The sequence below is a fragment of the Hesperophylax consimilis genome, chromosome 29 (genome assembly GCF_061612785.1).
Source record: "Hesperophylax consimilis isolate HC1 chromosome 29, BYU_Hcon_1.0, whole genome shotgun sequence".
In the NCBI taxonomy this organism is placed as follows: Eukaryota; Metazoa; Arthropoda; class Insecta; order Trichoptera; family Limnephilidae; genus Hesperophylax; species Hesperophylax consimilis.
Window position 1 is genome coordinate 20,656,874 of NC_142864.1, and position 27,252 is coordinate 20,684,125.

At 34.7% G+C, this 27,252-nt stretch overlaps 1 protein-coding gene across 3 annotated transcripts in view; it reads right to left on the minus strand.

Moving 5' to 3' along the window:
- Nucleotides 1–21,253, minus strand: part of LOC149409971 (uncharacterized) — a 107,408-nt gene extending 86,155 nt beyond the window's left edge. For all 3 annotated transcript variants that reach the window (XM_089649313.1, XM_089649306.1, XM_089649305.1), the window contains exon 1: nucleotides 21,010–21,253. The gene's annotated coding sequence lies outside the window, so the exon portion shown is untranslated. The remainder of the gene's footprint in view (nucleotides 1–21,009) is intronic.
- Nucleotides 21,254–27,252: the final 5,999 nt, after the last annotated feature.

Below are 27,252 nucleotides of genomic sequence, written 5' to 3' on the forward strand. Positions count from 1 at the left end.
GATACGTACGTCCGTCACTACTGGAAACACTGACCCCTTAGATTCTTGAGACCCACCCCTCATAATTTTTTCCTTCCCAGAACTTCCACTCCTCCCTTTCCCTAAAAAGACCCTCCACACAGCATACCCAAAGATGGCAAACTTTCTAATAAACAATGCATTCGGGAGAATGAGAGATTACAACGGAGTTCTCAGCGACAGGACCACAGAACATCATATTGGTTGAACAATTATTATTGTGCGCGTCGCACGGTGGGCTGAAAATCGCCTTTCATAGACATAGAGACTTGAATTTTCAAGGGTATTTTTTTGGCTAGAAATGGATTCTGCTGATCATTACTATGCTATAAAATTTCGTACGAAGCAATGGCGTGTACAAATGAAGGAGTTGTCATTTTTAAAAGAAAAAATTGTACGGCACTGACTATCCTTACACACAGATATACTACTATTTTTTTGAAATACTTCGTATTGTGTTTGTCGAGAGAGCAGCAGGAGAGGACAAGGAGAAGAGGGAGGGGAGGATGCAGAGCTAATTCCGGGCTGGACAGAAAGCAGGACGGGTGGCGCCAGACGAATAATATATTAATATCGTGGCACATATCGCCGGATCGACTAACTAGCGTATTTCTCAGTCAAGTCTATTTAGCTGCTTGCCACAATAATACAGAAGATATTGGCGAACTTCAAAGAAAAACCAATTTAATTTCACGATTACTCAACACAGGAGGCCATAATGAAAATAATTTCCCTCAAGGCCTATATCTTTGGGCATGCTTTGTGGAGTGTCTTATTGTTACGGTCAAATCCCTAGTTCTGGGAGAAAAATATGAAAAACGGATTTTCATGTGTTCATTATTCGTAACTCATTTTAACGTGGTCCGGATAACGAAATTTACCGCACAATCGTAGACGTTTCTTTTTGATTTCCTCATCTTCATGTTTGTTGACTAAGTACGTTTGTTGATTTCCCCATCTTAGTGTTTGTTGACTAGGTACGTTTGTTGATTTCCCCATCTTCATGTTTATTGACTACGTACGTTTGTTGAGTTCCCCATCTTCATGTTTGTTGACTACGTACGTTTGTTGATTTCCCCATCTTCATGTTTGTTGACTACGTACGTTTGTTAATTTCCCCATCTTCATGTTTGTTGACTACGTACGTTTATTGATTTCCCCATCTTCATGTTTGTTGACTACGTACGTTTGTTGAGTTCCCCATCTTCATGTTTGTTGACTACGTACGTTTGTTGATTTCCCCATCTTCATGTTTGTTGACTACGTACGTTTGTTGATTTCCCCATCTTCGTGTTTGTTGACTACGTACGTTTGTTAATTTCCTCATCTTCATATTTTTATTTATTTCCACATCTTCATGTTTGTTGACTACGTACGTTTGTTGATTTCCCCATCTTCATGTTTGTTGACTACGTACGTTTGTTGATTTCCCCATCTTCATGTTTGTTGACTACGTACGTTTGTTAATTTCCCCATCTTCATGTTTGTTGACTACGTACGTTTATTGATTTCCCCATCTTCATGTTTGTTGACTACGTACGTTTGTTGAGTTCCCCATCTTCATGTTTGTTGACTACGTACGTTTGTTGATTTCCCCATCTTCATGTTTGTTGACTACGTACGTTTGTTGATTTCCCCATCTTCGTGTTTGTTGACTACGTACGTTTGTTAATTTCCCCATCTTCATGTTTGTTGACTACGTACGTTTGTTGATTTCCCCATCTTCATGTTTGTTGACTACGTACGTTTGTTGAGTTCCCCATCTTCATGTTTGTTGACTACGTACGTTTGTTGATTTCCCCATCTTCATGTTTGTTGACTACGTACGTTTGTTGATTTCCCCATCTTCGTGTTTGTTGACTACGTACGTTTGTTAATTTCCTCATCTTCATATTTTTATTTATTTCCACATCTTCATGTTTGTTGAATGCATAATGCATTAGTGTTACTTCATAATTTACTTTATGATTTCCTCATTTTCATATTTGCTTTGCCATATTTTGAGGTTGTTTTTGAGGTTGTTTTTAAGCTTGTTTATCTCCATGTTCTTTTTAATATCATTTGGAAGGTCATTATATGATTATGTAGCATGGAAATTATGGTTTTTCTGGCCAAAAGATGTATTTAATTTATGGATATTCAGTAGATTTGAATTTTTCGTTCTTGTAGTGTAGATTGTAGATGTGTTGGTCAGTAAGGTACTAAAAGATTTTTTTTAATAGTTACTGTTACTGTGGGCTGTTTTGATTATTATTTTTGTGTTTTAACGAGCTGATTTATGTGGATGTTTAGGGCACATTGGGAATTATTGGCAAATAACATTTATCGTCTTTTAATACCTTTATGTAAATTGCTGACGGTAAGTTTAGACGTAAGTGTTCTTTCAAACCGGTAGAAATAGATAAGATGTCTGTTCTGAGCCTGCCGCTGAGAGCTCACCTGTAACCTATGGGAAAAGGCTCCAAGGCATGCCCCATTAGCCACGAGTATTAATAACCGTTAACTGTATCTAGTTATGTGTTTACAGATGTACATTTATAGTGGTTAAACTCCCGCAGCATCCAATTAACCTCGACTTATTAAACCATCCACATCAGCGATGCCCAACCTGCGGCCGACCAAATTAACATCATTTCTTGCGGTCCAATTTGCTAAATCAATAATCATAAAGTATGCGGCCATTCTAGTGAAAATACTCCATACAAATGACAGCAGCTTATTTTAAAACAAAATGGTAATAAACAATTAATGATTGTTTTTATTGGAGAGATTTTTTGCTACCGAAATACTTTTGTATCTATAGCAATTTATATTTAAATATGAATAAACAGTTTTGTCCGTATACCAGCTTATAATTTTCAAGAAAGGCGTTCGAATACAATATTAGATTGAATCAAAGATACAATATTTATTTATTTTTAATACCCCAAACTATAATAGGCAAATGCCCGTATTATGGTGGTAAAAAATAAGAAAATATAAAAACAATAATCCAATGTTATACATATGTCGTCATACAAATGGTAATACAAAAACAAAAATACTAAATATATATATACGATAATAGGGATAAAGTCGGAATTATTTCACTTAACCCTTCAGGTTCAGGGTCTTTCTTCAGTCAGAAAATAGTTTCATTCAGGAAGCTTTCCGATTTCGTTCTGCCACTTTCTATCAGCCATACGATTTTGTTTGTAAAGCTTTTGAAGAGGGTCTGTTTTAACCTTACTGCATTGGTGCTTGAACCCATTATACACCTTAGGAGCCAGGAATACATGGAAACGTTGTCCAAACGATGTATTCATTTTTGGTCCCATCATCTTTTGTTCTGATCTTTAATGTCGTGTAACTGTGATCTACAAGACTATGAAGCTTGGGATTGTTCGTATAGTACCTACATTATGAGTGCATGTATATACATCTGTCTAACGTCTAATAATTTTGTTTCCTAAAATAAGAGTGTCGATGGATACATATAAGGTTTTTTTATCCATCACTCTTATTACAGCTTTTTGTGCCTAGGCTAACGGATCTAGTATAGTTTTGTATTTGTATGTATTCCCTGAAAGAATTGAGTTTTTATACGGACAAAACTATTTACACATATTCATATTGGGCATGTACTTATAGGGCGCACAAAAATAAGTCGTCTTAATATTTAAAAGCATAACTTGCAAAATGTGTATTTTAATTAACCCTTCAGTACTAGCATCATATTTGTTCAGTTTGCAATGTTTTCTGTGTATTTTAAATGCGATATATACATCTTATTTTTCCGTAAAAACAAATACTGTTTTAGAAACTAGATATGATTATCTTCCCGGTGTACGCATTCAAAATAAACATTACTATTTCTAAATAATAAAAATTTAATATCAAACGTGAAAAATGTTAACGGTAACCACATTCTTACTCCCATAGTAAAAAAATAGAGAGAACTTTTATACCTTTATCTCGTTTGTATAGTAAAAAAATACATTTTAAAATTAAACCGATTGTTACGATAGCGGCGCGAAATATGAATTATTCATTTTGGCCATTTTTGGATTTTATTAATGGTTGCAGTATAAATATTTGAGGTAAACTGGAAAGAATTATAATTTCTATTTCTAACGTCAAAATGATGTACTTACGAATGATATAAAAAAAGATAAAAATACTTAAAAATTAAATAAAATTTGGACGCCCGGTCATATATGACCCTCAAACGCTGAAGGGGTTAAATAATTAAATTAACGCTTCCCGAGAACGCATAGATTATAAATTATAACGTACGTCGTTTACCGTTAAAAAGCTTCAAAGTAAATATAGTTCATTTCCAAACCATCAAAGCAAAACGTGAATTTCGTTTTCAGAATGTTTGTTTTGGTTCCTATAAAATAAGCCAATATGTATATCTTTTTTCGTTTACTTCTTATTATTAAGAAATATCCAGGTCTGTTTTTGCTAAAGAAACGATTCGGAAGATAAACACAGAACTATTTGAGGAATCCAGAACACTGCCACACTCTACTGACCGAAATACTCTACAAGCAAAAGGTCTTCATCTGCGGTCTCGGCGAGACAACCCGAGGGAGCACGAGAGTTTAGTTGGAACGCTCCCCTCGCCAGCGCGGCGCTCCGTCCCGTGTCCGTTTTCCGTGCCAGAGACAAAGAACCAACAAAGCTTATTCAAACCGGCAAAATAATGAAAATGGCTGCATCTTATCTTCTTTTCTGATGGCGAGTTTAAAATAGTTGCGTTGACCCAGACGTTTACAAAAGACAGTAAATCACATAATCTTATTTCATTATTTTTTTTAATGATAAACTAATGTTTATAAGACAAGGTTTTTTATGCTTAGCACAAAGGATAACAAATTATTATAAGCAATAATTAGTCATTTGAAATATTCATACAAATTGGCGGCATTTATTTTTACTCGAGAGATACTTTTATTTTGTATGAATATTTCAAGCGACTAATTATTGCTTATAGTAATTTGTTATCCTTTGTGCTATGCATAAAAACCTTGTCTTATAAACAATAGTTTATCATTAAAAAAATAATAATATTTGACAAATCAAAATATTTCACCAACAAATGTAGATATAAAATGTCTCGACGCCATCTAGTGGGAAAGCGGGTAGCACTAACAAAGCCTTTCCGACAAAATAAAGTAGGTTGTTTACAGGTGCCTATCAAATTTTCAACTTTGATTAGAATTATTATTCTTTTAATAACTTTTAAAGGAAAAATAAAAGAATAATAATTCTAATTATTATTCTTTTAATAACTTTTAAAGGTTATACATTTGGTCTACGGGTTATACCCATCAATGTAATATATCATAAGAAGAAGATAATACCAATACATCTAAACGAAACATGAAACAGAACAAGACACAGAAAAATAAAAGGTTAACTGTTTCAATTGGGAATCGAACCCAGGATCTCGGTCTTACCGGGACAACGCATCTAACCACTAGGCCATTGGGTCCTAATTATTTTAGGTAACTTTTTTCGATCTCATATTTCAAATTCAGAAATAACAATATTATCCTCAACTAAGATATCCTGGATAATTTTTTAATAATTATGTAACGTGTAACGTTTGTAATACATTTGTCTAATAAAATGTGTGTGTTTTATATATTTTTTCGTTAGCAATTATTTTAGTTACAAAAAACGTAAAGGGAAGCATTTTTTTATGTTTTCATTAAAAATTTTAATATATCAAAAATTATATTTTTGATAATGACATTTGAAAGCGTATTTGATCACCTTTAAAAAGCCTTTTTTAGTTGTGGGATACCTTCAGAAATATTCCATTTATTTGGATTTCATTGCAAAGCAAAAATACTCCCTCTTTCTGTGACAATCTGACAGAGGCCTGAGGAGCCTAATATATTTTATTTTATTTATTCCTTTAGATTTACACACAGTACAATATGATACAAGATATAATTAAAATATTTTTAGTGATTATAGATTATTGTACCTTATCAGGTCGAAATTATTGGTTCCTAACTAGGCAAATTGCCCGTTCCAAGGAAACAAAAAATATGTGAAAGTAAGTGTGTGATTTGTCTATTTCTATAATATATCTCATTAATGTATTAATTTGTGATGTTTAATCGTTACAATCTTATGATAGAGTCGAACTTGAGCTGTTGTGTATGTTTCAATTGTGTATGAGCAATGATTAGAATAATGGAAGATAGTGTGTGATTAGTCTATGTCTATTTATTACGTGACGTTTTTTAACATTTTTTCAGATTCTCCTCTGCCCAGTCCAATCAACCATTTAGTTATTATTAGGCCTATGTATGAAATATTACAAGTTTTTATGTTTAATTCAGGGGGGATTTTGTTGTACAGTTTAGGTCCCAAGTATGTGTGTGTCTTTTGATACTTTGCCGTATTGCTCGTTGGGATCATAAGGTCATTTCTGGTGTGGCTTCCCGTGATGGGTTTATGGTCAATTTTATTAATATTGTCTAGATTTTTATGTACATGGATAATATATGTAATATTATATGAATTTGAGTCGGTTTCGATTGGACCAAGTCTGTCATCGTCCACTCGAGTGATGACTAGAGTCTAGAGTCACTAGAGTCAGGTCGAGATGAGTGCACAGTGCGAGTGCACACTACGGTGACTGGACATACAGCGGTAGCCGGCAGTATCGGTTCGACTTCAATCGTCCCGACTACCGCTACTACTACCGCTCGAGTACGCTAATTGGCTAAGCATGTACATTTTACATACGAGTAGTTAACGACGCGTGTTTATGTATATGGTACTTATTAAAATCAATTAGGGTGTCCATAAGTTAGTTTATTAGTGTAACAGGGTGGCCACAGTTGGATGTCCAAATATTAAAATGACAGAATTTCGGCAATTATTAAATTTGGCCCTGTATAAAACAATTATTAGAACGGTCTTGGCCTATGGATGTGAGGCGGGAACACTGACAGCAAAGTCTGCGGAACGGCTGGACACCTTCGAAAGAAAGGTACTTGGAAGAATCTTAGGAGCGGTGCGAGAGGGAGAGGCATGGAGAATCCGCCACAATAAGGAGCTATATGACATCTACCAAGCTCCCAGACTCTCTACTCATTTACGGCTCCAAAGACTAAGATGGGCCGGACATGTGCACCGAATGCAAACGAAAGGCGGGCAGACCTAGGCTGAGATGGGAGGACGATGTCAGGAAAGATGCCAGAGGACTACTCCATGTTGCAGATTGGAAGACGACGGCCGAGGACAGAGGGCGGTGGAGGCTCATGTTAAAGGAGGCCAAGGCTCGAAATGGGCTGTAGCGCCATTGAAGAAGAAGAAGAAATTTGGCCATTTTTAATGTAGGCCTGAACTTGTAGTATTTAGATTTATTAAAACAGAGAATATGTGTGTATTAATCAGGAGAAAAAAAAATACAACGGCGAGTTCTGGCTTCATGAAATTTGCAGAATTTTATTTCTAGATATCGCTATCCTATTTATTTAACGTTTTTCAATTGATCAATGAAAAAATGGTGTTGAAATGAGTATTGACCTGGTGAAAGATCACCACTCAGAATCGAAATATTACTTGAAATGTCTTTAGGCATGTTTATAGTCCCACTGGCTTCAGGCAATCGAGACTCATGTGCGGAATTAACATAAGTAAATAATAATAAAATAAAAAATATCGGGTTGTAATATATCAATCATATATGTACATAAAAAAATATTGCATTTCTCAACAACAGCATCATTTTTTTTAATTTTTTTATTTATACGCTCATTGGGCTTTTACATACATAGTTCATAAAAAAAATAATATTCTGAAGATTGTAAGTTCACAAAAGTAATAGTCAAAATACATATAACCATATCCATTTGACATATTATAACAGCAAGTAAATAGTAAATGCATACAATAATTATTTGTAGGTATAAACCTGTTGTACAAAAATAAGAATATTCCTACTCCTAAGTTATACAAACTTAAATTAGAAATGTAAAGTTTATATGTAAATGCTAGGTAGTGGCAGCAGTAACATGATACAATACGACACATAGTGTATGAGGCCTTTGAGTTAGAAAGTTAACGAAATAATTATTGGCAGTATTGTTAACAAATATACTGCGTTTGACAGGTTGTCGTGGCCTGCTATATAAAATTAACATTTGTTAATTGAAAACCGTTCATGTTTATTTTTATAATAATTTTCACAAACTTACTTTAACTACGTTATTATATTGCTATAAAACACCTACTATAACTACGTTATAATATTGCTATCAAACACTTATTTTACATACGTTATTATATTGCTATAAAAACTTACTTCCACTACGTTGTTATATTTCTACAAAACACTTACTTTAACTACGTTATTATATTGCTGTAAAAACTTACTTTAACTACGTTATTATATTGCTATAAAACACTGATCAAACTCATTTGTACAACTTTCGATATATATATTTCATACTCTTCGTGCGTATCTTTGATCGCTGTTTTAATTTATGTTCTGTTCAATCTGACGTAATAAAGGTTTACAACAAAGTGTTCATGTTTATTATTATAAAGATTAACAATGTTACTACTCATTGCTCTGTTCCTTACGTACTTATTTTGTAGTTTTGTATATAGGTACAATTATTGAACTCGTTTGTACAACAGCTATGGCCCGGTATATCAGTCAGTCCGTATCCTCGCTATATGTGTCATTTGGCCGCTTAAGCCTTGGTAAGCTACAGAATAGTTCCCTTTTTAGACTAGCAGTAACAAATGTCAAATATGACGTTTACGTAAGTAATTACGTACTCCAATCTCAACGAAATATATGTAAATTCCAAAACTTTATCAGTATATAACAACATTCATCGAGCGATGGTGGATGTTGATGTTATTCATTGATTATCAATCATAGAATAGACAAATAGTCTAGTAAGGTATTACACGAGGAAGTTTTCAACGTCAGGGCAGAGTTTTCAGCGGTTTGTTTGTCACAATTTCATGAATCACTACAGCAAAACAAATACTATTTAAAATTAGTATAGCAGAATGCCGATTGAAGAGGGGAACTTTATCCAAAAGTCAACTCGTAAATTAGCCCACCTAAAACATTTGGCATTTCGAAGATCTCGATTTCCCGATGCCGTAGGAGCACAGATATACCATTCACGCAGCATAGAAAATCAAGTAATTCTCTCTAATAAAATCATAGACAATACGTGTGATATTGCTGATATGTAGGCTTACGACCTATATACGGATTATGTTCTAAGCCGCGCTAAGCTTCACATTCCATCCAAGCCAAGCTTTAAATCAACCGATTTACCGGGCCTATAACAACTTGTATAGTGTCAGCTTATACAGGGTGTATCGGCACGTACCCGACAAACTTTAACCAGCTATTCCTTAGCACATTTGGAGTAAAAAATGTTATGGGCACTTTGCTCTCCGGTAACATTTTTTTTTAATAAAAAAATTACCATTCATATTTTCACCACATGTCACCACTGTTTTATCTTTTGTCAAAGTTTGAAAACCCACCTGGCAATATTTTATTCGAGTTTCTTTGAATAATATACGTACGTACCTACATTAGCGCGCTTTTACGATCACAACGAAATGGCATGGCACCATTCGTCTCATTTTTAGCTATTATTATTTAGTGTGTATGAAAGAGCGAACACGCTTTTTGACACACTTGCTAATAACAGCTGTTGAACACGAGAAACAATGCCAATGACAGTGACGGAGTGTGGATTTTTTTATAATTTTTGTTTTTTATTGAAAAAAAAAATGGTACCGGACAGCAAAGTGCCCATAACATTTTTTACTCCAAATGTGCTAAGGAAAAGCTGGTTAAAGTTTGTCGGGTACGTGCCGATACACCCTGTATAGTCAACTAGTTAAACATCTACAAATACATACTAATATTAGATTTCAAGGACAAATGATTATGCAATTGAAATTACGTAGATATTTTAAATATCTTGTTATCGCTTCGTTAATTCAGTGTTTTTAAATTGTAGGTAGGTATCTATTATGTAAATATGTGACGTCATTCCTATCTTATCTAACCTGACCTTCATATTTGAGATTTTATAGCTAAAAATCGATAAATTCTACAATTAAAAATGTGCGGACATTTGTTTGATAACGTAACATTCCAATATTGAACAAATATTTTAAATTTTGACACATATTTGAAAATTTATAATTAAAAATAATGAGGTTAGTTATTTTTTATCTTCTGGAACTATAAGTCTGGAACAAGTCTAATACGTCTATCTATCTATGTACGTATTGTACATGCATCTATCTCCTATCTATATGAAGGAGAGCGTCTGTGCCGTGTGGATTTGATTGCATACAAATCTACAGTTTTATTCCGAGATTGATGAAATTTTACACGCTTGACCTTCAAAACAATATGAAGGTCACTGTATACACGAAATTTCTAAAAAAACTCTGCTTAAAGCTCAGGCAACGCAGGGGACTTCAGCTAGTATTTACACTATAAGGAAGATTGTCCAGACGGTATTGCATTGTTATTTTTTATTTATTTATACAAATCTTCAGTTTTATTCCAAGATTGATGATATTTCGCACACTTAACCTTCTAATCAAGAGGAAGGTCACTGTTTTAGTGAGATTTCGAATAACAACCCCCTAGTGGAGAGGGGGTCGCTCAACAAAATAGATCTGGTCATCAAACACGGCTGAAGCCATTTCAAGAAACAATATTTGATTCTGATTAGCGATCTTTCACCAGAGTGATGCTGAGAGTATCAACCACTCAGTAAATACATATTTTATTATAAAAGCAAACATACAAGTTGCCAGAGAAAGTTATAGATATAACCCGTTACAAACAACTACTTGGAACAAGTATAGTGTTCTTTCAATGTCCTGATCGAACAGATAAACACAGCAGTGTATTGTGGGGTGTCCGTGTGCCAATATTTTTCTCACAAACGACGCGTGTAACAGAAAAATATAGTTATAGACTCAGAAATAATGAACTGCTCTTCCTCAACCACCATTCGACAAATTATGGATATTATTCACCATTGTCCAGAATGTGTAGACTGGTCAACTCAAGTCAAAACCTTAACTTTTTTGGGATAAGTCTGAATGATTTTTGCCAGTCGCTAAACAAGTGATGGAATATTATAAGTGTCCTGTAGTCCTGACCCACGGCGTATTCTTGACTTGATTCGACTTGTCACTTTATTTTCTTATATTATATCTACCATATGTCTTTGCTTTCATGTACCTTTGTCTACTCCTGTATTTTTCATTTTACTTTATTCGTGTTATTATTTTGTAATTTGGACGATATCCGTTAGTAAATAAATATCTAATATTTCAAAATAAGTTATACCACAAAATAGACTGATGTGATGTAGATTCACTAGTTTCCCGCTTGTACCGCAATTTTCCGGACACCGTGTACAGTTATCATAACGGATCTCTCCGTGGCAGCATCATAATGATATCATCAAGATATCAGATAGATTCGCAATATTTCTGAGAAATTGGGCAATTCTTATTGTTTATATCTCGTCTGCCAAATATTCTAAGCGAAAAGTTTACAAGGAAAACTTTACGTTTGGTGAAAAGGGGTGGACCAATATTACAAGACGAAAATGATCGGTTATACTAAGTGATATGTCTTTTTGTTTACTTGTCACGTATTTTCTCGTTGAAAGAGATAATTGAAGATGTTTTAATAATAGAGTTCTGACGGATGCTGCTAGCCATTGCTAAATGTTCAATAAAAACTTTCATCCCGGTTAATTTAATGAGCATAATATTAGCTCCCTACCCGGTTTCGTCACAAGTTTCAGTTTCAACACTCTATTCTATGTGGATAGGCAGTGGTATGTGTATATTTCAAAACTCACCACCTCACAATGGGAATAACGCTGCGAGCTGAAAATAGTAGTACTGATTTTACTCACATAGGTCCAAATGTGTGATAGGTTTGAGTATTATTAATCAACTTGTCGTTTATGTCTGTAAAGTGGATTTTTCAAAATTACATAGCTAATAACATTGTTCGACATATTGTGCCGCTTTAGAAAAAGAGATTTTCGGCTTTATAGTAAATAATATAGTGAACTGACCTTGCTGAAATAAAATACTCAAAATGTAGTTTGTTCAGCTGAACAGTGCTTATGGCATTAGACATTCTATAATACAAAACAAAGAAAGCATTTGGCAATGTGGGAATTTTAAATAAATGAAATTAGTGTACACAACACGTATATTTTTGAACATTTAATTATAAATATTGCCAGTACAGTTTTTTAACCTTGTTTATACAAAACATGTTTTAGCATGGAATCGCAGTTCTGCTCTTATTTGCACCTCGGTTCATAGTGGGCGATACTTTCAGTATTGCCCTGGTTATGGAATCGAACCGAAAAGTCACTAGAAATAATGATCAGCAAGGTTTAGTAGCCAGATTAATCAGGTAGGACTTTCCAAACCTCTTTTTCTTAGCTTTAACTCTACACAGGCACTGATAGACCTGAGGACAATAATGTCATCTTTGGCGGATGTTGCGAGGACTCTTTGAGGAGAAAGGAGTGAAGTGTCTTGAGGAGAGCTGTTGAACTCAATAGCGAATCGTAGAAACGATGTCGACAATTACATAAGTGTACATAAAATTGGGTAAGTTTTTAGATTTTCACGGCCAAAAGTATTTTTGTTATTTGTTTTTGGGGTGTTATGCCGATAATAATAACACATCTGCCCTGATGATGGACACTGCAATGCTGTCCGAAACGTTGGCTAAAGAAGGAGTTAGCGAAACACGGCATAACACCCCAAAAACAAATAACAAAAATAGGTTAGGTTAGTTTTTTATCATCTCTTTTACTGATTTTATATCAATTTTTAAAGGTGTGTTGAAATGTCATGTGCTTATTGTTATTGAGTTATATGGAACCAGTTTTATTATTTATTCTATGGCAAATTAGAATAATGATGTTACCGCTGATCTCTCGGCGGTAGGAACATAATATTGTATTATTATCTCGAAGCGCATCCCAAAATTCTTTCGTCGATTAATATTAATTTATTCTTGTCCGGAATTCTCGCAGTTATTTTAGTATATGAATCACGATGACTTCGCTTTGCTTCTTCTCTGGTACATTTACTGGAATTTGTCTGTTATTTCTTTCGCTGTGAGAATGCTAATTAAGTTATTTACAATAACATCTTCTTTCGACTCAACTCTCAACAAGCAGACTCGCTACGTGCTTCATTCCCTCTGCTTTGGGCGCCAATGACAATAATCACGCATTGTACGCAGTAAGAATTTGTTTAGAAATTCTATCTTAATAAGTTAGACGTTTTTCGTCTTTTCTTTGTATATTTCACGTGAACGGATGTTACCAAGGCAGTTGTAGGTTCATACCGCAACAATGCAGAATGCAGGTTTTGTTGTTCAGATATTATTATTGTCTGTACTAATTTTTCGAAATCACATTTAGACAGTAATATTCCTCATTATTTTGATCATCGAGTAAAATTTCCATGGCAACTCAGGTGGCACATCGACACAAGTTTGAAAAGTGATGTAAAGTCATTAGAAGTGAGGAAAAAACAAAAAACAATAAATGGTCTACAAACCTAACCTATCTTTTTTAATCACTTTTCAAGAGTGTGTTGAATTTCCACTGTCCTGAGTTGCCCGGTTACCAAAATTACATCAAGAAGTATCATCATTCTGCTTTAAGGAGTGGGAAAAGAGGATGGGGTGGGGTGTTATTTCAAAATATCACGTAGAAAATGATTTTACTCCTATTTCAAAGATCAAATTTAATCAATTTATGAATAAAACTGTAGATTTGTTTAAAAAACAAACCCACAGTTGGGAAACACGCAAAACGCGCGCCCAACATATGTAAACGGTTGACATTTCAAATGAGAACGGGTCTTTTCTACGACTCGTTCTTGAGTTAAACAGCTCGTCTGTGGAACGATTCGCTGGCCTCTGTGTTTCCTCCCTCCTATAACAGGGTGTTACAGACATGGTTCTCTTTACGTTCAGTACTTCTTCTCCTCAAAAAAAGACACAGCATCCCCGAAGGCCTTTGCTATCACTTTTAATAAATTTATATCACTTTTCAAAAGTAAAGTAAGTATTGAATTGCCATGGAACCTTTCTACATATACCTACGTATAGATAAAATATGCATTCTGCGGTGATGTCATCGACAAAGATGAGCAAATGTGCAATATTCAATTTGTTTACTTATCGATATGATAAATATGCTATTTTTACTCTTTCGTCATCTCCATACAGCACACGATACGAGAAAATACCTCCAACAGATGTACACCTACATTTGAACATACCTATAAACCTACATAATACCAAACTGGTAGACATACTCTCTCAGTATGTAGTGCTCGCCAAAACTGAGAATTCAAACGTGGAGAAACTCAGTCAAAGTGTTTGACAGGAGAGCAAAGGAAGGTAACTAATTCGCTGGAGTGACCAAGTATCAGTCAGTGTCCTTGGGTCTCCACGGGTTGCAGGACTGCGAGGAGTGAAGGAGCCTTGTACACCAGGGAAGTTAGAGTGATCCTCGGCAACGAGGAACCTGCTCAAGAAGTAGTGTAACCTTGTGTTGGTCGCCCTAATAACAATTACGTGTCTTTTGTTGAAAACCAATTTATACGGAAATTGGATGACAAAACCTCTTATGACCCACTCTTATGAGAATCGGTGAAGACTGTGGAGTGACCTAATGCAATCACAAATAATGTTGAGAACAGATGAAAACTGTAAATTGCAATTCAGTGTTCATCGTTCTTTGTGACGCCTACGTCATCATTCCCGCATTCGTTGGCTTTTTGGTGATTTATTTATTTACGGTACAATACACACAATACAAAACAATCATACGGTGAAAATATATCACACGAGTATACAGGGTGTATCGGCACTAACCCGACAAACTTTAACCAGCTATTCCTTAGCACATTTGGAGTAAAAAATGTTATGGGCACTTTGCTGTCCGGTAGCATTTTTTTTATTAAAAACAAAAAAATAAAAAATTTCCACACTACATCACTGTCATTAGCATTGCTTTTCGTGTCCAACAGCTGTTATAAGCAAGTATGTCGAAAAGTGTCTTCGCTCTTTCGCACACACTAAATAATAATAGTTAAAAATGAGACGAATGGTGCCGTGCCATTTCGTTGTGATTGTAAAAGTGCGCCAATATAGGTACACACGTGCATTATTCAACGGAATTCGAATGAAATATTGCCAGATGGGTTTTCAAACTTTGACAAAGGATAAAACAGTGGTGACATGTGGTGAAAATATGAATAATAATTTTTTTATTAAAAAAACGTTACCGGACAGCAAAGTGCACATAAGATTTTTTACTCCAAATATGCTAAGGAATAGCTGGTTAAAGTTTGTCGGGTACGTGCCGATACACCCTGTATAGTAGTTCTGTGAACATTGTAGACCTCTTATTTACTAAATTTCCTCTCAAATCATAAGATTTGTAAGAAGGTACCTACTAAAATACCTACCTACTTAATTATAAATCACAAATATTTTACTTTTTCTTTTTTTATTTCAAATAAGTTTCCATAGAAATGTCACCATCTTAATAACAATTATTTTTTAAACTTTCTTCAGGCCGGTAAGTACCTACCATAATATTGATTATTCCGATTTGATAGCTCGTAGTCGGAACCACGATCATGCGTACTCTGGCGGGCTAAAAAGGTAGTAATACGGCGACCATCTTGAATCGGAACCGGAACGTGACAAACAAATTTACGGACAGAATTTTTAAAACAAGACGTTGCTGCGCTTACTCAATGATTCTTTTACTAATATGTATGCATTGATTAGTTAGCGGCCTCCACCCCAGCGACCAAATTTTTACGATGTATAATGCTGCGTATACATTTACGAACTGAAACGCGAGCCGAGGCACGAATTATGTGAAAGGTACGACTTAAGGTGGTCTAACGGCTAGCGGCGTTTCGCACCGTTTGCGAAATTGGATTCAATCGGATTATAACTTACTTTTTTTTTGCGGTTTATGGTTCAGATCTCAGAAATAAAACAAAACGTTTAGGCAGCTACTATTTTTATAAACTACTACAATTACTACTACAGGGTTTTCCAATAAGAGGTGTTATTTTGATATTCAAAGAAAAATGCCATTTTTTAATAGAAATGATCGAATGTTTATTTCATTATAAAGAGGAAGGTATGCCGTTAATAGTGAACAATAACATCAGTCAAATGACCACCACGACCACGCCTACAGGACCATATCCTTTTCATGAAATTTTCCATAACCAAATCGCAAAGTGGCTACCTTATGTCCTCGATAGCCTCACGAATTCTATCTTTGAGGTCTTGAATCAACGCTGGGCTGTTGGCGTAGACCTTCTCTTTCACGTGGCCCCAAAGGAAGAAGTCGCAAGGTGTTGAATCACAAGATCTCGGTGGCCAATTGTGATCACCTCTTCGAGAGATAACACGGTCCGGAAACTTTTCCCGTACAAGATCAATGGTTTCGTTGCTTGTGTGGCACGTAGCGCCGTCTTGTTGAAAGTAAACGTTGTCCAGATCAATACCATCCAATTCCGGCCATAAAAAAATCATTAATCCTTAATTAATATTCAAAATAACACCTCTTATTGGAAAACCCTATATTTTTATAGCGCTGCTTAGTAATAAATGTCACTAAGGGCGTTATACCAATCAGCAGCTTTATGCTACATACATCCCGCAACTGCAACGCAATGCAACCGCAAATCAACGCCGCGTGCAGTTGATTCGTTCCTTTCCTTTAGTTCGTGGTACGGTTCGCAAATGTATACGTATCCTTAGATGTATACCTACATCTGCAGAGGTTTTACGCCAAATATCTAGCAGTAACAAACTGCAATACATGCATTATACAAAAATACCTTTTTTATTGGCAATTTTTTTGATACATATAGAATTATACAAAACATAAGACAGTAACAAAAAAATCCCACAAAGGCGAAGCCTGTGCGTGGGCATTATATGTTATGTATTCAAAACTGTGGTGGTTACATTATCTATGGTTTAAATGAATAAAGAAAAAAATATATATTACATTTAGTTAGATTAATATGATTTTACTAGAGTTTTGCGTATTTAATAAAAAACAGTTTAAAATAAGTTTGTTTGTCTGTCCGCATACATTCCACAATAATCCCACACGTATTCTCACTCTCGCCTCGTACAGTAATATGTACTTATGACGTCACGCATAGAATGTATACACAGATGAGGTAGGTACTTATGACGTCACGCCTAGAATACACAAGCAGATGTGAGGACATCCGCCCTTTCAATCCATTTCCTCTAGCTCAAAAGGTTGGTTCCTCTAGTACTAGTACTAACTACTAATATTTGATATATATGCTAATAATAGATATACAGGGTGTATCGGCACGTACCCGACAAAATTTAACCAGCTATTCCTTAGCACATTTGGAGTAAAAAATGTTATGGGCACTTTGCTGTCCGGTAACATTTTTTTTTAATAAAAAAATTATTATTCATATACTCACCACATGTCACCAATGTTTTATCCTTTGTCAAAGTTTGAAAACCCATCTGGCAATATTTTGTTCGAGTTTCGTTGAATAATGTACGTACGTACCTACGTTGGCGCGCTTTTACAATCACAACGAAATGGCACGGCACCATTCGTCTCATTTTTAACTATTATTATTTAGTGTGTACGAAAGAGCGAAGACACTTTTTGACACACTTGCTAATAACAGCTGTTGAACGCGAGAAACAATGCAAATTACAGTGACGGAGTGTGGATTTTTTATTTATTTTTTTGTTTTTAATGGAAAAAAAATGTTACCGGACAGCAAAGCGCCCATAACATTTTTTACTCCAAATGTGCTGAGGAATAGCTGGTTAAAGTTTGTCGGGTACTTGCCGATACACCCTGTATTGTTACATCCTCTTCTTTCTCATAAACAGAAAGAGGAGGAGAGTTTAACCATATAACACATAATGACATAACAAATTAAGGTACAGCAAACGAGGAAATAAAGACGGAACGGATTTTTTGTATCGACAAAACTAAGAAAAGAACGTTTTTTAGAACTTTAATTAAAGTTGCATAATTCAAGATGAAAATTATTTTGCGAGCTGAAAACTGTTGCATTGAATTATAAACTTCGGACAGATTTTTTAAAACAAATTTCATTAAACTAGAGCTCGCTGATCGAGAGTTTTTGCTGCACCATTTTACCCGATTTTTTTTGCACGTCAAGGTGTTTTGTAAGCTTTGCCATTATCGTCACTGGCCGCGGGAAATGGTCATATAGACAGAATGAAATCGTACTAATTTCATTGAGCCAGAGCTCTGCGGAGACTGCTTATAAATACACACACATGATAAGTTTGATGTATTATCATCTAAACTAAAAGTCATACATTGTTTAAATGTGAATAACGCACAAGAGATCCAACTGCTCTCCAACCGTCTGGAACCAGTGAGACTAGCAGGGGAAGGAGATGAGGAGAGGAATGATGGGAGTACCTGTCTATTCAGATCTGGTGCTCTTACCAGGATGATGCTGAGAGTATCTTCCACTCTGGAACGTGCCGCAAATATACTTTATATTATTTTAAATTATTAAATTATTGTGAAATAACACATTGCGAACGTCTGGATTTGAACCCGCGACCTCCGGATTGCTGTCGGATCAATAAATTAAATCTGTTTAATTTACAGCATCCTGTTTTCAGAGTCCCGCTTTTAGAATCTGCTTTACATTCAGTAAACTGTATGAAGTCATCCGCAGGTATAAGTTATTCAGACAAGATGGTCATCTGCACCATTCCCGCCCACTTGCTTTGGCCTATTTCATAACAACAGTTCCACTTTACATTTCTACTTCTGCGTCTGCCACGGCCATCTGCTGCTAAACGCCAACATCAGACGATAATTAGGGCATTTTGTGTGTGCCCCAGTATTCTAAAACCACCGGTATTTAATGCTCTTGATAATCGTATAAAAATATCTACAAATTAGTTCGTATTTTCAAAGTTATAGTGAAAATAATCGACATTTGCCATTTTGTCATAAAAACATCGCCTACTCAACCTAGCTCAATCTTATCTGCAATTCAATTTTGGTGGGAACCGAAAAGCAAACTGTAAAAAACATTTTTTTTTACTTATTTCTGACATTTATTTTGTATTTGAACTGCTGTGGTGTCGTCCGATTTCGGAGAAATGCGTATGTGTCCGCTTGTGTTTACGCGAATGACACCAAAAGTTGATAGAATGCATGGTCATCGACAACCAGACCGTCTGCTGAGTTTCAGCTCGATCGGATATCCAGAAATAGGTTAATTTCCGCTTCGAGATTTACATTCATTCATTGCCGAAAACCACAGACATAGGAATTAACCGAAAACAAATAGACGTATTTAAGAAAATTGGCTGATATTTAGGGCATTTTTAAAGTTCCTAGTACTGAAAAAAACCGCTCAAAAGCTGCCAATAGTCGTGCAAAAATTACGTGAAAATTGTCAGTTGGGTCAAAGTTATATATAACAATAGGCCTATAACTACATTAAATTTGTTGAAAGTATTGTTTTTGTGGACTAGTAATCCTATTATTTAGTTTAGAACTAACCAATAATCCTGTATTAAATTTTACGCATGTGGTAAACAACCATAAATGGTTGTGTAAACTTTAAAACACGCTTTACACGCGTAAGGGAAACCATACGTATAACACCGCTGAGAAATTCTGCAAAAATCTTGGAAACAGCGTTTTGTTTAGCTATACGAAAATATATCGTAAATTGTCAGTCATTAAAGACGCCTATTGATGTCAAATATAATACCTAAGTAATGAATTCAGATAATAAACGAGGAATTACACGCCCTTGTGTACTAAAACTGAAATAATTGCACATATGTATGTGAAAATTGTTGGTTGATTCTATGTTATAAGGAAATGTATTTACATTTTGTGTAATTTTAATTCGCCTACAGGTTTACAGAATCAATTTACATTCAAATGTAATTTTAGTTCGTCTCACCTGTGTTGTTTTGGCGTGAATTTGAATAATTTGTTGTGTCGATCTGTGTTTCATATATTGAGATTTGTTAGCGAGTCTGTAATTGATGCCTAAAATATTGAAATTTATGACTAAAACGTTCAGACCATCAATAACTAAAAAGAGTGGGAGAGTTTCACAAGCAATAGAAAAAAAACAGATTGTTATATCTAATTTATAAGAAAACGGGATTCGTATGTTTATAACTTATCTAGTTTTATAATATTTGTTGACATTTCGGCATATAAGTTACAAAGTCAACATCGTAACAGTTGGCACTTGTACCAATTTTACAATTGTTCCGCAGTTTATCGTATTATTGAATTTTTTCTGATATTGTCATAACTGTGTTGTAGGTATTTGTGGATGTTTCAAACAAAACCTCTCGTAACATAAGCAAGCATTCCTTCAAAAGTTTGAACACACATTAACCACTAAAATAGTCTGTTTGTGCGCTTACTTCTACTAAACTTCAACTCTTACAGATTTTTTTATATTATTTTAATGTCGACGTTTTAACAAAAGTTACAGAGCTAAAAACTTAGTTTATCTCAAAAAGTTTGAGCAACATAACCACTGAAATACTAGACTAAAGCGTTTTCTATCATATAATACATAATCTACGTTGTTTTTTACATTTTAAGATAACAATATGATATTAATGCGAGTTATTTCAAGATACGATTATTCTGATGGAATCAAGACATTCGTGATATTGTTGTTATAATATTATTGCTATTGACAGTCTTACAACAACAAAAGGGCGCAAGAAATGAACAACTGTATAACACATCAAACCTTTTTAGCAATATCCCCTCACTAGTCACTAGACACGGCAATAAACCCATCCAGTTTTAAATAAATCGCACAAAAAATACTTACGATTTTGTTGGCGAGCGCCTTCAGAGTGAAAAATATCACTGGTCACAAATACACAGGGTAATATATACACTAGTAAACTTTAATAACTGAAAATATTATTTTAATATACGTAGGTAGATTTAATATGGCCGTACGCCCACTGCTAAATATAAAGAGGTTTGTTATTTTAATGGTTTTGTTCGAGTTCGTTCAGATCGAAATAAACATTGAAGTAAATAAGCGTGCGACTGCCCTCCGTGGCGGTTTTGAGCAGACTGGCGTAGAGATGTTATATTACCGACATTCCTGTCCCGGTTACTTACGGAACGGGCTCCTTTCCTGTCGCTGGAACGGTCGATGTTATATATTATCTCCGACGAACCGGTTATTTTTGGAACCGATTCCTTTTCCTTTTACCAATTCGAAAAATGAAAAAATTATAAAAACGCGACAAAATATTTTGCGGAATCGGTTCATTTTATCAGAATTTCTCTGCCGCCCTCACCCAAAAAATGGAATGGAAAAATCTGATGTAAATATCCGCCGCACAGACTATGGAAATTACACTTCGTTTCACCTTAATTAGTTCAAGAAACAACTATTCATTTAAATATTTACCAAATTAAATTCTCTAGCGATCCCCATCATATTTTGTTTATTTCTGAGGAGCCGGTTCTAAAAGTAACTTGGTAAAGATTCGGTTCCACACCGGTCTCCGGAACCGCAGATACCGATTTCAGGTATCAACCTTCTCTAGCCCCCAGCCGGCGGGAAGAATCTATAGTAATTTCACCGCGCTTGCCTGCCGCGGGAGCAGCGGGAGTCAACAACTATAGTTAATTCTCGGTTCGAGACCTCGCAGTATTGCGTTAGAAGCACAACACAGAACAGAAATTCATTTGTAAAGATTCCCTATTCATATCTCTAGAAATGCGTCCAATAATTATTTTTTATCTTGGGTAAGGATTTCAAGTGCCCGAGATATGTTTTCTCCTTCAGCTCGTTTCAAATTTACCGCGTTCGTTAAAACGGTCTCGCTCGGCGCGCATGCGCAATATATGCGCGTTGACAAATACTGCGGTGAGAGTGGTTTTTTATTCAGGTTTATTTATGCTGCGATGTCATTTTAGGCTGATTTGGCGACGTTTTTTTTAGCAATTTTGAATAGAGGAATTTCGTTTGAAAATCTCATTTTGCTGCAATAAAAATATATTGTTAGCAATAATAAAACGCTAAGTAAATGGTTATGATGAAATATTATATTGTCTTCACGGTCTATTACAATAATAACATCCAATATTCGTAAGGTTATAATATATCGCGCATTGCGCAGTTTCAAGACTCAGCCGCTTGCCATGCTCGTCCCGCGAGTGTCCGGTAGGTGGCGGTGGAGTCGCTCCCGCCTTCAACCAGCAGCGCCTCTGCCGGCCAATTGGTGAACTAAACACTGTGGCGGCAGTATTTGAATGAGCTGCTAACAATATATTAAAATAAAAACATATAAAAACGGATTAGAGCTGTTAAACCTAAAATAATACTTTTTTTATAAGCAATAATTATTAGCCTGAAACACTCATCCACATTGAAAAATCTCCCGATAAAAGATACATGACGCCAACGGGACTTGAACCCGTGTCCTTTCGATTTCCGGTCGACAGCTCTGACCACTGAGCTATGGCGGCTTATCTCTTATCCGCGTAATAATTCAATATGTACTAGTGTTTCATTCAACAATTACTGCTTGTTACATTTTTTCACCTGAAACAACCAACTTTATTTTTATATGAGAAAGGCATTGTAAGTGCTAACTCTCTCACTAGATGGGGTCGAGACAAATTGTCTACATTTTTAGGTGAAGATACTAGAACTTGTCAAATATTAATTATTATTTTTTTGGTAAACCAATGTTTTAAAACAAGATTTTTTATGCATAGCACAAAGGGTAACAATTATTTGTTCCGTTGGCGTCATGTATCTTTTATCAAGAGATTTTTTAGGCAGGAACGCACGCATCTATCAACGTCCTTTCTTCTCGCCTCGGGATCGACCAGCCGGGCAAGATGAAGCGTTCACTTTACTCCAAAGTGATGCTGAGCATGAAGAGTTTCTACGCTTAAAGCACATGTTTGCTCACCAGTTCCACTTTCAAGTCTCTCCCACCTATCTTCACACTCTGAGGAGTCTCTTTCACAACGTTTCCTGTCATGGCTACTCTTTGCCCGGGTCTTGCAAACCCTAGTAAGTACATCAGTTTTATTTCTACAGGACAACAAGGGTGATCGACAATGTCAGATCAAATTCTTCTACAATCTCCTTCATCAACCCCAAGCGTCACTTAACGAGCATCTCTGACACGACTACTCCCGGTCAGTGTAGATCTCACCCAGCACAAAACCGACGCCGAATCTGTAATGATCTCCAGAGTTTGAAGATTTCACTTGAGAGTCAGATTTAATCCCTTAAGGAAGGAAAAGTACCAGCATTTACAAGACTTAAAACAGACATTAGAAAAGGATTACCACTCCTTTTATGATAACCTTCCGCATCATTAAAATCATTAAAATGCATCTAAATAGACTGCCTCGACAAATACATACATTGTTGTGTTTTATTTTGTGAATGTAAAATTCCTATCTCCCAAATTTTCCGCTAGGTTGTTCATAAAACTGTTCGCAGAAAAGTATGTATCTTTTGTAAAATACGTATCTCCATTCTCGGTTTTTATGTAAACTTCCTAACTCCGATTTGAAATAGAAAGCCTTAACTTACAAAAGTTTAATGATTGAAAATAAATTTCGAAATATATTATATGTTCGAAATATAAATAAAAAGAATGAGCCGTCTTTCATTTTTTTTCACTACGAGGTTTTTTGTGCCTCCTGTAAAATTTTACATTTGGTGGTTACGCATTCTACGAATTAATGCGACGATATGTACTTTTGAGTGAGATATGATGTTTTAGAACTTGGGAAATCCCAAATTCAGGAATGTTGTTTTTTTATTTATTTACATCGACTCCACACAGGAGGCCCCGAGGAAAAAAATTTCCCTTAGGGCCTATGTCATCTCTGGAGATGCTGTGTGGAGGGTTTCACAATGTCTCTTTTCTTATAATATGTATATTTATATTTATTTATTTATTTAATATCAACGGTATAAATATACCATAAACAATGATAACATGTCACAGTTAAAATCGTAGAAATATTTTAAAAAAGAATTACAAATATATGTGGCATTTGAATGTGAAATGACATTAGAGAGTAAGTAAACAAGAGATACAAGTACATAAGTTTCTATAGTGCAAATAAGGTAGAATTAGATTTAATTAATATTGATTGAAAAGATTTGATAGCATAGCCCTCTTGTACCTACCTTGCGTGCAGTTAAATAGATCTGCCACATCTGCGTATCTATTACTAACTTCATGCAACCTAGGTACAAGCGAGTGTTTGGAATACTCAGTCCTGATATTGTTGCATTTAAACTAAATTTTAGAGCGAGTAGCTCTCGTGGGTATATGAAATTCAATGAGGTTAATTAAATCAGGACTGTCTATACTACCATTTACAATTTTGAACATAAATATTAAGTCGGATATAATTCTTCGATCTGAGAGTTTTAATAAATTTAGATTTTTCATCAAGTAATTATAGTTTATATTTTCAATGGGAATACCGAGTTTAAAATTAATGTGTCTTAGGAATTTATGTTGAATTTTTTCGATTGAATCTGAATGTAATTTGTTGTGGGGGGACCAGATCGAGGAGTTATATTCGACTTGACTACGAACCAGGGATGTATACAAAAATTTTAATGTTGAAATATTCTTGAAACCTTTGGAATTTCGAAGAATGAAGCCTAGCATTTTCATTCCTTTATTATTAATATTATTTATATGCGATATAAAGTTTAATTTAGAGTCGAAAGTTATCCCCAGGTCATTAATTTCTTCAACAGAGGTAAGGATTGAGTTATTGAGTTTATATGAATGAATAATTGGTTGATTTATTCTGTAAAATTTAATTGAATAACATTTATTTATGTTCAGATGAAGTTTGTTAAGAGAACACCAATTAATTAACCTGTTCAAATTATTTTGTAGACAGATACAATCTTCAGCACTTTTGATTATTTTAAATATTTTTAAATCATCTGCGAAAAGTAACGTATTAATATCTTCATATTATTAATATTAATATCTTCATATTATATGTACCATATCTATTTTATTTTTTTTTAAATTTTATTTATTAACGAGGCTTCTGACTCACATAATGTTGTCATTTTTTGCCTCATCTGTTTTTAAAATTATAATATTAAAATATTGTAATTATAATTTATAAGTTCTTTAAAAGGTGCATTTGTCCAAGATTACACTTTCAAATATTTTCCAATTTACATGATCGAATAAATTTCATGATTCTTGATATGGCATAGAACTCTGTTGAGGCTATTAAATTCTGAACTTCCGATGGGTCCGAGGTCATCAATATTGTCACTCTCTGTTGTTCATACTTAATGCACTTTGTTAATGTATGTTGGACATCTTCAATTTGTGTACCATATCTATGTTCATTCAAGTTTTGTTTGTTTTCTAAATATAAAAAAAAACTCCTGTTGTCACTGTATTATGCAATATATCTTGTAAAATATATCATGTAAAAGCCAATCAGGGCGTTTATAATAAATAACCTTTGAGAAAATTTTCTTATATAAAAACATTGTTTTTACCTTTGAAACATGGTTTGATTTTTAGGATAAGGCATTACTAGTTAAGAGGAAGCTACAAGCTAAAAATGTGTATATTCTTGGTATACCTTATAGGCATTCAAATAGGCATTCAAATCGCTTGACAAACGGAGTCTAGAAACGTTCGATTTCAAGCACAAAACTGTTTTTTTTTTTTTTTTTTTTAAATAATTTTATAAGAAAGCAAAAATGTTAATTAAGTGAAACTGTCACAGATAATCTTAGCTATAATACTGTATTTAAAAAAAAGTTGTTTCCTTTACGCGCTCATACATTTATATTGAAAAAATTTTTTTTTTGTGGTTTGCATTTATATTTTTTATTGAGTAATTTATTTTTTTATTTGTATTCTACTCAAGCGAAACGATAGGAAAACCTTCAATTTATCTAAAGCATATTTTTTGGTATTCACAATGAATGTACTTTGATTAATCTTTATTCGTTATAAAGTTAAATCAAAATATTGATTTAGCATTAAGCTTCGCCTTAAGTTACTAATGCGGATTGAAGGGGGTATGATAAATTCGTATATGTGTACGTGATTGCCACCAAAATTTGATAGGATGCATTACCATAGACAACGAGCCTATCTGCCGAGTTTCAGCTTGATCGGAGATCAGGAAGTGGGTTAATTTCCGCTTCCAAGATTTGCATTCATTCAGCACAGAAAAAAAAAGTGAAATACTTATAAAAGTGAATTATTTAAAAATAGAATAAGGTGATAAAACAAAGTTGTCAAAAAAAAAAAGATATTAATTTCAGTTTTCGAAGCAAAAATATATATTTAATATATTGTCCTTTAATATGGAAAACATTGATAGAAATAAAGTGTATTATTAACCTAAAAATATGAATTTTACAAGTCCTAAGTTCTATGGAAATTTCTCCGGCAAAATAATGGTAATATCAATAACTCTAGCCGCTAGATGGATCTAGTGTAGCATGTTGATTTTGACATTCGTTTCAATGGCGGAAAATTGAATTTATTTAGTATGAGCATTACCACGCTATGCGTTGCTGTGGCCCAGTCTGACTGTGCAGATTGAGAAACAATAGCGGGTATTGCTTTTACGTCCCACAGATGTCGCTGTTTTTTTAAAAAAAAACATATTTTTACTTGTCACAGTTGACAAAAAAGACCGGTTTTACCTGTCACAGGTGAAAAAAAACCCATTTTTTTACCTTGGTGACATCTATATAATGTAAGTATATAAAAACACACGCGCATTGTTACGAAACACGGTCCACTCTAATAGACATTTACGCAATACAAATTCAAGCCACCCTAAATATTAAAAGCTTCACAAGTTCCCCGCATACCTATACACTGGGAAGCAGGCGGCCGCTTCTCCAGTTGAAACCAGACACCGCGCTAGCAAACACGTGGCATTCGCGCCGAAACCACAAACAATGCGGTCAAATATCTATTGTTTGGAAACGATAATACTTCCGGTCTCTCCTCAGACCATGGACCAGGACCGCCGTAATCTGGTCCTGGGAGTCAACCTAGTG